General features: G+C 43.6%; 1 protein-coding gene across 2 annotated transcripts in view; it reads right to left on the reverse strand.

Moving 5' to 3' along the window:
- The window catches only part of LOC135524732 (neuronal-specific septin-3-like), a 31905-nt gene extending 20533 nt beyond the window's left edge, over positions 1-11372 (reverse strand). The window contains exon 1 of one of the 2 annotated variants that reach the window (XM_064952511.1): positions 11236-11372. The gene's annotated coding sequence lies outside the window, so the exon portion shown is untranslated. Of the gene's footprint in view, positions 1-10117; positions 10290-11235 lie in introns of those variants that run through there. The other variant, XM_064952521.1, reaches the window with a different exon arrangement.
- Positions 11373-14045: the final 2673 nt, after the last annotated feature.

The raw sequence follows: 14045 nt of genomic DNA on the forward strand, positions 1-14045 counted from the left end.
TTCCCGGTTTTGACCTTTCTGCCTGCCCTGACTCTAAGCCTGCCTACCGTCCCATACCTTTGCCCCACTACTCTGGTTTACCGATATAAAGAAATGGAATAGAGCTAAGCACAGGCAAAATCCTAGAGGAAAACCAGGTTCAGTCTGCTTTCCAACAAACACTGGGAGACAAATTCACCTTTCAGCAGGACAATAACCTAAAACATAAATATACACTGGACTTGCTGACCAAGACGACATTAAATGTTCCTGAGTGGCAGTTTTGACTTACAGTGGCTTGAAAATCTATGGCAAGGCTTGAAAATGGCTTGAAGATTTTTTTAAAGGATAATGTGCAAATTAGAGGTCGACCGATTCTGATTTTTCAACGCCGATACCGATACTGATTATTGGAGGATCAAAAAAAGCTGGTACTGATTAATCGGCTGATTTTTATATATATATTTGTAATAATGACAATTACAACAATACTGAATGAACAATGAACACTTTTATTTTAACTTAAAATACATAAATAAAATCTATTTAGTCTCAAATCAATAATGAAACATGCTCAATTTGGTTTAAATAATGCAAAAACACAGTGTTGAAGAAGAAAGTGCAATATGTGCCATGTAAAAGCTAACGTTTAAGTTCCTTTCTCAGAACATATGAAAGCTGGTGGTTCAATATTCCCAGTTAAGAAGTTTTAGGCTGTAGTTATTATAGGAATTATGACGTGTTGACTATTTCTCTCTATACCATATGTATTTCATATACCTTTGACTATTGGATGTTCTTATAGGCACTTTAGTATTAGTATTGCCAGCCTAATCTCAGGAGTTGATAGGCTTGAAGTCATAAACAGCGCTGTGCTTCAAGCATTGCAAAGAGCTGTTGGCAAACGCAGTAAAGTTTGAATGAATGCTTACAAGCCTGCTGCTGCCTACCACCACTCAGTCAGACTGCGCTTTCAAATATCAAATCATAGACTTAATTATAACATAAAAACGCAAGAGTAGTGACACAATTTCCCTAGTGAATATTGCCTGCTAACATGAATTTCTAAATTATTTCTAAACTAAATATGCAGGTTTAAAAAAATATACTTCTGTGTATTGATTTTAAGAAAGGCATTTATGTTTATGGTTAGGTACATTGGTGCAACGACAGTGCTTTATTTGCGAATGCGTTTGTTAAATCATCACCCGTTTGGCGAAGTAGGCTTTGACTCGATGATGAATTAAAAGCCACCGCATTGATTATATGCAACGCAGGACTAGCTAGTTAGCCTCAACCATGTGTAGTTAACTAGTGATTATGTGAAGATTGATTGTTTTTTATAAGACAAGTTTAATGCTAGCTAGCAACTTACCTTGGCTCCTTGCTTCACTCGCGTAACAGTTTCCTCGTGGACTGCAATGTAATCGGCCATAATCGGCATCCAAAAATGCCGATTACCGATTGTTATGAAAACTTGAGATCGGCCCTAATTAATTGGCCATGCCGATTAATCGGTCAAACTCTAGTGCAAATATTGTGAAATCCAGGTGTGCAAAGCTCTTAAGAGACTTACCCAGAAAGACTCATAGCTGTAATCGCTCCCAAAGGTGATTCTAACATCCAGGGGTGTGAATACTTACGTAAATTAGATATTTATTTAACTTTTAATACATTTGCAAACATTTTGAAAGACATATTTTTACTTTGGCAATATGGGCTATTGTGTGTAGATGAGTGAGATTTTTAAAATATTTAATCAATTTTGAATTTAGACTGTAACACAACAAAATGTGGAATAAATGAACAGGTATGGCACATTTCTGAAAGCACTGTAAAGAGAATGATACCTGTAGCAGACTGGTTTACCACAGTAAATAGTGCACTACTGTACAACAGATGGTGATGAAAACAGACATATGGCTATGCATGCGCAATTTGAGCCTAGGACACTCCAGGGCATACACATTTAGCTGCTTCTGTGTATGAGTATGAGATCATCCATAAGCCTTGACATACAGTACTAGTCAAAAGCTTGGACACACCTACTCATTCAAGGTTTTTTTTGTCTTTTTTTAAACTATTTTCGACACTGTAGAAAAATTGTGAAGACATCAAAACTATGAAATAACACATATGGAATCATGTACAGTGAGGGAAAAAAGTATTTGATCCCCTGATGATTTTGTACGTTTGCCCACTGACAAAGAATGGTAGGTTTATTTGAACAGTGAGAGACAGAATAACAACAAAACAATCCAGAAAAACGCATGTCAAAAATGTTATAAATTGATTTGCATTTTAATGAGGGAAATAAGTATTTGACCCCTCTGCAAAACATGACTAAGTACTTGTTGGCAAAACCCTTGTTGGCAATCACAGAGGTCAGACGTTTCTTGTAGTTGGCCACCAGGTTTGCACACATCTCAGGAGGGATTTTGTCCCACTCCTCTTTGCAGATCTTCTCCAAGTCATTAAGGTTTCGAGGCTGACGTTTTGCAACTCCCTCCACAGATTTTCTATGGGATTAAGGTCTGGAGACTGGCTAGGCCACTCCAGGACCTTAATGTGCTTCTTCTTGAGCCACTCCTTTGTTGCCTTGGCCGTGGGTTTTGGGTCATTGTCATGCTGGAATACCTATCCACGACCCATTTTCAATGCCCTGGCTGAGGGAAGGAGGTTCTCATCCAAGATTTGACGGTACATGGCCCCGTCCATCGTCCCTTTGATGCGGTGAAGTTGTCCTGTCCCCTTAGCAAAAAAAACACCCCCAAAGCATGTTTCCATCTCCATGATTGACAGTGGGGATGGTGTCTTGGGGTCATAGGCAGCATTCCTCATCCTCCAAACACGGCGAGTTGAGTTGATGCCAAAGAGCTCCATTTTGGTCTCATCTGACCACAACACTTTCACCCAGTTGTCCTCTGAATCATTCAGATGTTCATTGGCAAACTTCAGACGGGCATGTATATGTGCTTTCTTGAGCAGGGGGACTTTGCGGGTGCTGCAGGATTTCAACCCTTCATGGCGTAGTGTGTTACCAATTGTTTTCTTGGTGACTATGGTCCCAGCTGCCTTGAGATCATTGACAAGATCCCTCACCATTGACAAGATTCCTCACCGTCTCATGATCATTGCAACTCCACGAGGTGAGATCTTGCATGGAGCCCCAGGCCGAGGGAGATTGACAGTTATTTTGTGTTTCTTCCATTTCCGAATAATTGCACCAACTGCTGTTACATTCTCACCAAGCTGCTTGGCGATGGTCTTGTAGCCGATTCCAGCCTTGTGTAGGTCTACAATCTTGTCCCTGACATCCTTGGAGAGCTCTTTGGTCTTGGCCATGGTGGAGAGTTTGGAATCTGATTGATTGATTGCTTCTGTGGACAGGTGTATTTTGTACAGGTAACAAACTGAGATTAGGAGCACTCCCTTTAAGAGTGTGCTCCTAATCTCAGTTCATTACCTGAATAAAAGACACCTGGGAACCAGAAATCTTTCTGATTGAGAGGGGGTCAAATACTTATTTCCCTCATTAAAATGCAAATCAAGTTATAACATTTTTGACATGCGTTTTTCTGGATTTTTTTGTTGTTTTTCTGTCTCTCATTATTCAAATAAACCTACCATTAAAATTATAGACTGATCATTTCTTTGTCCATGGGCAAACGTACAAAATCAGCAGGGGATAAAATACTTTTTTCTCCTCACTATAGTAACCAAAAAAGTGTTCAACAAATGAAAATATATTTTATATTCTTCAAAGTAGCCACCCTTTTCCTTGATGAAAGCTTTGCACATTTTTGGCATTCTCTCAACCAGATTCACCTGGAATGCTTTTCCAACAGTCTTGAAGGAGTTCCCACATATGCTGAGCACTTGTTGGCTGCTTTTCCTTCACTCTGTGGTCCAACTCATCCCAAACCATCTCAATTGGGTTGAGGTCGATGATTGTGGAGGACATGTCATCTGATGCAACACTCCATCACTCTCCTTCTTGGTCAAATAGCACTTAAATAGCCTGGAGTTGTGTTGGGCATTGTCCTTTAAAAAAACAAACCAGATGGGATGGCGTATCGCTGCAGAATGCTGTCGTAGCCATGTTGGTTAAGTGTGCCATGAATTCTAAACAAATCTCAGTGTCACCAGCAAAGCACCCCCACACCATCACACCTCCTCCTCTATGCTTCACGGTGGGAACCACACATGCAGAGATCATCCGTTCAACCACTCTGCGTCTCACAAAGACAAGGTAGTTGGAACAAAAAGTCTCAAATTTGGACTCATCAGACTAAAGGACAGATTTCCATCAGTCTAATGTCCATTGCTCTTGTTTATTGGCCTAAGCAAGTCTCTTCTTCTTATTGATGTCCTTCAGTAGTTATTTCTTTGCAGCAATTCAACCATGAAGGTCCTCATGAGAGCCAGTTTAATCATAGGGCTTGATGGTTTTTGCAACTGCACTTGAAGAAACTTTAAAAGTCCTTGAGATTTTCCGGATTGACTGACCTTCATGTTTTAAAGTAATGATGAACTGTCATTTCGCTTCGCTTAATTGAGCTGTTATTGCCATAACATGGACTTGGTCTTCTTTCAAATAGAGGTCGACCGATTATGATTTGTCAACGCCGATACCGATACTGATTATTGGAGGACCCAAAAAAGCCGATACCTATTAATCGGTCGATTTGAATCTATATATTTGTATTAATGACAATTACAACAATACTGAATGAACACTTAAATTTTTACTTAATACATAAATAAAAATTAATTTTTGTCACGCCTTGGTCTTAGTATTTTGTGTTTTCGTTAATTAGTTGGTCAGGCCAGGGTGTGACATGGGTTTATGTTGTTGTATTTCGTAGTGGGTTTTTTTAGTTATTGGGATTGCGGCTGAGTAGGGGTGTTGCATAGGTTTGGCTGCCTGAGGCGGTTCTCAATCAGTGTCAGGTGATTCTCGTTGTCTCTGATTGGGAACCGTATTTAGGTAGCCTGGGTTTCACTTTGTATTTCGTGGGTGATTGTTCCTGTCTCTGTGTAGTTTCAGCAGATAGGCTGTATTTAGGTTTCACTTTCCGTTTTGTTGTTTTGTATTTGTCTCAGTATTTTCATGTAATCGTCATTTGTTTTCATTAAAAAAACATGAGTAACCAACACGCTGCATTTCGGTCCGACTTTCTTGCGACAAACGAAGAACGCCGTTACAGAATCACCCACCACACACGGACCGAGCAGCGTGTTAACAGGCAGGAGCCACAGGAGAGGCAACAGAAGCAGCTTCAGTGGGAGAGGCTGCACCACTTGGAGAATTGGACATGGGAGGAAGAACTGGACGGAAAAGGACCCTGGGCTCAGCCTGGTGAATATCGCCGCCCCAAGGAGGAACTAGAGGCGGCTAAAGCGGAGAGGCGCTGGTATGAGGAGGCAGCACGGCGACGTGGATGGAAGCCCGGGAATCAGCCCCAAAAATTTCTTGGGGGGGGATTTCAGGGAGTATGGCTATGCCAGGTAGGAGACCTAAGCAAACTCCCTGTGCTTACCGGGGGGCTAGAGAGACTGGGCAGGCACCATGTTATGCAGTGGTGCGCATGGTGTCCCCAGTGCGGGTGCATAGCCCGGTGCGGTATATTTCAGCTCCGCGTATCGGCCAGGCTAGATTGAGCGTCGAGCCAAATGCCATGAAGCCGGCTCTACGCATCTGGTCCCCAGTGCGTCTCCTTGGGCCGGCTTACATGGCACCAGCCTTGCACTCGGTGTCTCCGGTTCGCCTACATAGCCCAGTGCGGGCTATTCCACCTCGCCGCACTGGCAGGGTGACCGAGAGTATTCAACCGGGTAAGGTTGGGCAGGCTCGGTGCTCAAGAGCTCCAGTGCGCCTGCACGGTCCAGTCCATCCTGTGCCACCTTCACACACCAGTCCTCCGGTGGCAGCTCCCCGCACCAGGCTTCCTGTGCGTGTCCTCGGCCCAATACCACCAGTGCCAGCACCACGCATCAGGCCTACAGTGCGCTTCTCCTCTCCTGCGCTGTCGGAGCCTTTCTCCTCTCCTCCGCTACCGGAGTCTCCTGCCTGTTCAGCGCTTCTAGAGCCTTCCTCCTCTACAGCGCTGCCGTAGCATCCTGCCTGTTCGGAGCAGCCTGAGCTGCCAGTCTGCATGGAGCAGCCTGAGCTGCCAGTCTGCATGGAGCAGCTAGAGCTGCCAGTCTGCATGGAGCAGCCAGAGCTGTCAGTCTGCTTGGAGCAGCCAGTGCTGCCAGTCTGCATGGTGCTGCCAGTCTGCATGGAGCAGCCAGAGCTGCCAGTCTGCATGGAGCAGCTAGAGCTGCCAGTCTGCATGGAGCAGCCAGAGCTGCCAGTCTGCATGGAGCTGCCAGTCTGCATGGAGCTGCCAGTCTGCATGGAGCTGCCAGCCTGCAAGGAGCTGCCAGTCTGCAAGGAGCTGCCAGTCTGCATGGAGCTGCCAGTCTGCATGGAGTTGCCAGTCTGCAAGGAGCTGCCAGTCTGCAAGGAGCTGCCAGTCGGCAAGGAGCTGCCAAAGCTGTCAGTCAGCATGAAGCAGCCAGAGCCGTCAGTCTGCCAGGATCCGCCAGTCAGCCAGACTCTTCCAGATCTGCCAGTCAACCAGACTCTTCCAGATCTGCCAGTCAGCCAGACTCTTCCAGATCTGCCAGTCAGCCAGACTCTTCCAGATCTGCCAGTCAACCAGACTCTTCCAGATCTGCTAGTCAACCAGACTCTTCCAGATCTGCTAGTCAACCAGACTCTTCCAGATCCGCTAGTCAACCAGACTCTTCCAGATCCGCCAGTCAGCCAGGATCTGCCGGATTCAACTGCCTGGCTGGGCTTCATCTCAGTGCTGGGCTTCCTCTCAGTACTGGGCTTCCTCTCAGTGCTGGGCTTTCTCTCAGTACTGGGCTGCCCCTCAGTCCAGAGCTGCCCCTCAGTCCCGAGCTGCCCCTCAGTCCCGAGCTGCCCCTCAGTCCCGAGCTGCCCCTCAGTCCCGAGCTGCCTCAGTCCCGAGCTGCCCCTCAGTCCCGAGCTGCCCCTCAGTTCAGTGGGGTTCTGGGTGAGGACTATTAGGCCATGGTCGGCGGCGAGGGTGGATCATCCCAGGACGCGAAGGGGAGGAACTATGACATTTATGGAGTGGGGTCCACGTCCCGAGCCGGAACCGCCACCATGAACAGACGCCCACCCGGACTCTCCCTATGGTTTTGAGGTGCGTCCGGGAGTCCGCACCTTAGGGGGGGAGGGGGTTCTGTCACGCCTTGGTCTTAGTATTTTGTGTTTTCGTTAATTAGTTGGTCAGGCCAGGGTGTGACATGGGTTTATGTTGTTGTATTTCGTAGTGGGGTTTTTTAGTTATTGGGATTGCGGCTGAGTAGGGGTGTTGCATAGGTTTGGCTGCCTGAGGCGGTTCTCAATCAGAGTCAGGTGATTCTCGTTGTCTCTGATTGGGAACCGTATTTAGGTAGCCTGGGTTTCACTTTGTATTTCGTGGGTGATTGTTCCTGTCTCTGTGTAGTTTCACCAGATAGGCTGTATTTAGGTTTCACGTTCCGTTTTGTTGTTTTGTATTTGTCTCAGTATTTTCATGTAATCGTCATTTGTTTTCATTAAAAAACATGAGTAACCAACACGCTGCATTTCGGTCCGACTTTCTTGCGACAAACGAAGAACGCCGTTACAATTTTAGTCTCAAATAAATAATGAAACAAAATAATGCAAAAATACAGTGTTGGAGAAGAAAGTAAAAGTGCAATATGTGCCAAGTAAAAAAGATAATGTTTAAGTTCCTTGCTCAGAACATGAGAACATATGAAAGCTGGTGGTTCCTTTTAACATAAGTCTTCAATATTTCTAGTTAAGAAGTTTTAGATTGTAGTTATTATAGGAATTAAAGGACTATTTCTCTCTATATCATTTGTATTTCATATACCTTTGACTATTGGATGTTCTTATAGGCACTATAGTATTGCCAGCCTATTCTCTGGAGTTGATAGGCTTGAAGTCATAAACAGCGCTGTGAAGCAAGCATTGCGAAGATCTGCTGGCAAAACCAGGAAAGTGCTGTTTGAATGAACGAGCCTGCTGCCTACCACCACTCAGTCAGAATGCTCTATCAAATATAAAATCATAGACTTAACTATAATATAATAAACACACAGAAATACGAGCCTAAGGTCATTAATATGATCAAATCCGGAAACTATCATTTATCATACAAAACGTTTATTCTTTCAGTGAAATACGGAACCTTTCTGTATTTTATCGAACAGGTGGCATCTATAAGTCTAAATATTGCTGTTACATTGCACAACCTTTAATGTTATGTCATAATTATGTAAAATTCTGGCAAATTAATTACGGTCTTTGTTAGGAAGAAATGGTATTCACACAGTTCGCAACGAGCCAGGCGGCCCAAACTACTGCACATACCCTGACTCTGCTTGCACAGAATGCCAGAGAAGTGACACAATTTCCCTTGGTAATATTGCCTGCTAACATGAATTTCTTTTAACTAAATATGCAGGTTTAAAAAATATAGTTGTGTATTGATTTTAAGAAAGGCATTGATGTTTATGGTTGGGTACAATGGTGCAACGGCAGTGCTTTTTTCGCGAATGCGCTTGTTAAATCATCACCCGTTCGGCGAAGTAGGCTGTGATTCGATGATAAATTAACAGGCACCGCATTGATTATTTGCAACGAAGGACAAGCTAGTTAAACTGGTAATATTATCAACCATGTGCAGTTAACTTGTGATTATGTTAAGATTGATTGTTTTTTATAAGATAAGTTTAATGATAGCTAGCAACTTACCTTGGCTCCTTGCTGCACTCGCGTAACAGGTGGTCAGCCTGCCACGCAGTCTCCTCGTGGAGTGCAATGTAATCAGCCATAATCGGTGTCCAAAAATGCAGATTACTGATTGTTATGAAAACTTGAAATCGGCCCTAATTAATCGGTAGACCTCTACCATCTTCTGTATACTACCCTACCTTGTCACAACACAACTGATTGGCTCAAACGCATTAAGAAGGAAAGAAATTCCACAAATGAACTTTTAACAAGGCACACCTGTTAATTGAAATGTATTCCAGGTGACCTCGTGAAGCTGGTTGAGAGAATGCCAAGAGTGTGCAAAGCTGTCATCAAGTCAAAGGGTGGTTACTTTGGATAATCTCAAATATATAATCTATTGTTTAAACTTTTTTGTGACTACATGATTCCATATGTGTTATTTCATAGTTTTGATGTCTTCGCTGTTATTCTACAATGTAGAAAATAGTAAAAAATAAAGAAAAAACCCTGGAATGAGTAGGTGTCCAAACCTTTGACTGGTACTGTAGATCACAGGTCAGAAAAGCAGTCTGTCAGCTGAATTTAGAGCATCAATGAATAACCATATTATGTTGCTTGCTGCCTCTCTCTTGCTCACACACACACACACACACACACACACACACACACACACACACACAGTCTACACATCAGACAGGCATACACAACATCAAATAGGCTTCTGACAGAGTATGCAAAGTCTGCTCGAAATTTGGAGTGGTATCACAAATGATAGCTAGATCTGCACAAAATCATGCAAAAATACATATTTGGCCTCTCTACTATGCTCCCCCTATGTCATTTCACCTGGTATAACCTCTCTTTTTGTCATAAATCATTTCTCAAATTTCAATCTAAATTCTCTGGCTGAATATGTGGTCTGTCATCCCATCAAAGATAGACTACAATGATGATGTTAGAGCGTCCACATTGTATCTTTGTGTGATTTCTGAAGGCGACAATTAGGGCCATATTTCCCACTGTGCTCCGCAAGCTGAGAGGGGTTAATTCACGTTTTAACGTCGTTTCTACGGTCTAACTGAAGGCTAGCCAGATCAATCCACATTTCGCTAGCTTGATCATAAATATCCTGAACAATAACCCCGATCATGTTTAACCTCACAAGCTACACGGTAGCAGCTGATTACCTACACCCCAAAACCTGTTTAACCAACCCATTGTCCCGGCTCCATCCATGCTGGATAAATGATGCTAAGTTAGCTTGCTAACGTTTAGGTATGCTAGCTGTCCGCATTCGTCTGCTGTGATGTTGATTGCTGCGCGACTTACCGATTCCTGTTTATAGATTCAATTTCCCAAATAGTTTTGTTCCGCGCTAGTGAAATGTTGACTAGTCTTTCAACCCAATTCTCAAGAATAAACGATGGATGTCCAAAATAGAGAAGCAAAGATGTAGGAAACGGGTCATGTGATTTGTCTGAGTACCTCTTTCCTTCTGTCTCTCTCTGCCTCTCTCTCTCTCTCTCTAGTCGAGAGCCCCCCTTTGCGTTACCAAGGCGACAAGATGAGAGAGAGAGATGATGCAGAACGCATGCTCAAACAGAACTTTGCCCCTCGGAAACCTTTTTGGCATCGCCTGAGTATTTTTGGTCATTTTGCACAACCAATCAGTATTGGATTAGACCAAATTGTAATTAACAAAAATCTATAAAAAATCTGCATGAAAAATATATTGATCCATGTAGCCTATTTATCGAGATTAGTCATGTCTCATGTTTCATAATTTCTTTAATTTGCATTTTGGTAACTTAAAGTCATGAGCGACTATTCTCATGAAATGCTTAATAGCAAGTCTGTATACATGAATGCTAAAAAAAATATCAAATTGTTGTGTGTAAACTGAAAAGCAACAACCAAACACAATTTCATTGGTATTGTATAATTCACTGTTGGCCAAACCGGGGTTGGGTAGGTTACTTTATAGATGTAATCTGTTACTAGTTACCTGTCCTACTTTCCCCTTAAGAGGCATTAGAAGAAGAGAAAAGGATCCATCAAACACACTTGGTGTGTCATCTTAGTGGCCTCTGACTTGTGGTCTGTCTCTCTCAGCTGGAACAAACCTAAACTTGCGCCTTTTTTTAAATGCTGAAAGGTATCATAATGTATTTTTTTCCGCAAACATCCTTTTTGAATTTAAAAGTAATCCAAGAAGTAATCATGTTTTTTTCAAAAGTATCTATAATTTGATTACAATATTTTTGCTGGTAACGCAACTGATTACAGTTACAGTTTTTCCCCTTCAGATTACATGTAATCAGTTACTCCCCAACCCTGGGACTCACTACAACATTCCATATTTCAAATTGCATTTAATCAGTCACAGCACACCACAAAATTGAAAGGAGAAGCATTTGCATCCAATGATCAAATAGTACCATACTCACATATATGGCGTTTTGTTGTTAGCTCTTAGGTTCTCACACTGCTGTCTTTTGTGTTCATGTTGTCTCGGTTTGTTGGTTCTCTATAGTCTACATGGTGTGCAGACGTTTTGTGTTGTGTCATGTGTCACTCACTTTACCCCACTGTTCCTCCACACTTGGTTTTATCACACAGTTCTTGCATGTCTGTTACTCTTCTGATAAGGAGCCATGTCTCAAATTCCCCCCAGTGCCTTCTCTAACCCCCCTCCTCTCTCTCTCTCTCTCTCTCTCTCACTCTCACTCTCTCTCTCTCTCTCTCTCTCTCTCTCTCTCTCTCTCTCTCTCTCTCTCTCTCTCTCTCTCTCTCTCTCTCTCTTGCCATCTCTCTCATCCTGAATTTCAGAGTAATATGTTAATCTCTCCTGCCATCTCTCTCATCCTGAATTTCAGAGTAATATGTTAAGTCTGAATTAAAGAGAAATTATAACCAGCAAATCCGATTTTGTTTACACTATCATGTGCATGGCCTTCATTGAAACTTTTTCTCATTACTCACCCATTGACAAATACACTCGAGGATATGTGGTGATGTCATCATGTAATTGCTCTGCCTCTTCATCAACAAACGTCATGCTTGAAAGAGGGTGATCCAATTCATGTGATGGTGAGATATCCATCTCTCCTGGTATGTAGCAGTCTATACCCTGGCTCTGGGGTTGGGATGGTTGCTCAGCGACCTCTGCTGAATCTGGGCCAACCTGTGATGTTTTGTGCTGCTGGTTGCCCTCCATGGACAGGAGCCAGTGCACAGTCCATTCTTCTGAGGAATATTCTGGTGGGTTTATGTTGGGCCTCTCATGGTCAGGTGGTGGAGGTGGATCTGTTTGGGTGGGTTCTAGATGAACTGGCCTTAGTCCTTGGACTCCTTTGTGATTGTTGTCGTTGTTCTTCACCATTCGTAAAGCCGATTGGACAGGATGTAAAATAGGTTTCTGTGATTGGCTGAACATTTTGGGAACGCTTCCACTGTGCAGCACACATTCATCTAGATTGGGTTTGGTGGATTCTATAACTTGACCACTATTGATATTTTGGCAATGGTCCAAATCCAAGCCCTGTCCATGTTTAATAGTTGATCTCTCAGGGGCCTCTGACAGGTTAGAGAGTGTGAGGGAGGCCCCCTGTGTCAGAGGTACCACCAGACATGTCTGGGAGTTGTCGCTGTTTGACCTTTTAACCCCAGACTGAAGGGCTTCCTGTTTCTGACTGACTTCTGAAAGACACCTACCCATCAAAATGCTGCTATTTGACTGGTTAGATTGATTCCGTTTCCTCTCAATGGTTTGTGTATCGGTCGGTAGACTTTGACACTGAGGTCTAGTCCAGAATTTGGGTCTTTGGAGGTTCTTGTATTTTCTACTAGGGCTGGCTTGTGCTAAAGGTTGAAATGCAGCATCTAAGATTGTCTTTGTAGACTCTTCCAGATGAGACTCTTTGGTGGTAAAGTCCTTTATGAATGTTGCTCCCTTCTTTGCCCAAGGGTTGAGGTCATAGCTGCTTCTTTTGACTTCTGTAACTGCTGCAGATGTTGATCGACTTAGGTGTTCTTTCCAAGATGGTGTCTTGGGAGGCATAGGAGGAGAATCACTTTGACAGTATTCCTTTTGACTGAAAGGTAGTCGACCAGCATATACGCTGGCAGCCTGAGACTGAAGTCCCTTCTGAAGATGTCCAATGTGTTTGAATGTTTTTGGTGAAGCAAGGCCACATTGGGACCCCTGTCCACCCCTCTTTGACTTAAACTGAAAATTAATTGATTGAGAATCATTTTCAACAATAATTGGAACTTTCCTCCTTGAGATAACATTTTGTCTGGCTGCCACACCTCTTGACAGAGCAGTACCTGATGGGGTTACCAGGTCATTTGGTCTTGGTTCAGATATTGTGTCAGCAACTTTTTGCTTGGAAACGCCATCCTTACCTAGAAGAAACCCAGGACTGGATTTTGTTATCATTCCTGTTTTTCTTAGTCCGAGCCTGGCCTGCAACAAGTTCGGGTCCTGAGACTTCATGCCTTTTGTCCTGTAGGCCCCTGGCTGTTGAGATTGTGGAGAGGAATGGGTGTACGTAACAGGCGGTGTGCCTACACCTCTAGAATAAGATGTTGGTACAGGTTTCATCAACCCAGAACGTGTTACAAAGTCCATCAGAACCTCTTCATCAAGTATGTCATGGGTTGCTGGTTTAGGGGAACACTGGTTACGAAGCTCAGCCTGACCTTTAGTACTAGAGATAGGGATTGAACGGGCCCATCTTTCTTTGGCCACCGTGGAGGTCTGTTTTGTGCCTTGGCTCTCCAATGACATTGTTTGACAGTACAGTTTTGGAGATGGGCCAAGCCGGATCTTTGGGATGGAAAGGCTTGGAGAGAGGTCTGGGTTTGTAATGATAAGTGGTGGCGAAACACTATGATTTGGAATAGGAACTTTTGGAGAGATGCTAGGATTTGGAATAGGAACTTTCCAAATAGGCTTTGGGGTAGGAAGTGATGGGGTTGGGCCCAGCCTGACCTTAGGAGTAGGAAGTGATGGTGATGGGCCTAGCCTGACCTTAGGAGTAGGAAGTGTTGGGGATGGGCCTAGCCTGACCTTAGGAGTAGGAAGTGTCGGAGACACACCAGGTTTGAGCTTTAGAATAGGATGTGTTGTCCTGTTGCCAAGAGTCCTCTCTGTATGAAGATGGAGTCCCTGGCTGTCAAAGGAGGAGATCTGGATGGGTTTCTTTGTGACAATAGGTGAGAGCTGGAGAGGAGGGGGCGGTGGGACTAGTAG

Source organism: Oncorhynchus masou, chromosome 4 (genome assembly GCF_036934945.1).
Source record: "Oncorhynchus masou masou isolate Uvic2021 chromosome 4, UVic_Omas_1.1, whole genome shotgun sequence".
Lineage (NCBI taxonomy): Eukaryota > Metazoa > Chordata > Actinopteri > Salmoniformes > Salmonidae > Oncorhynchus > Oncorhynchus masou.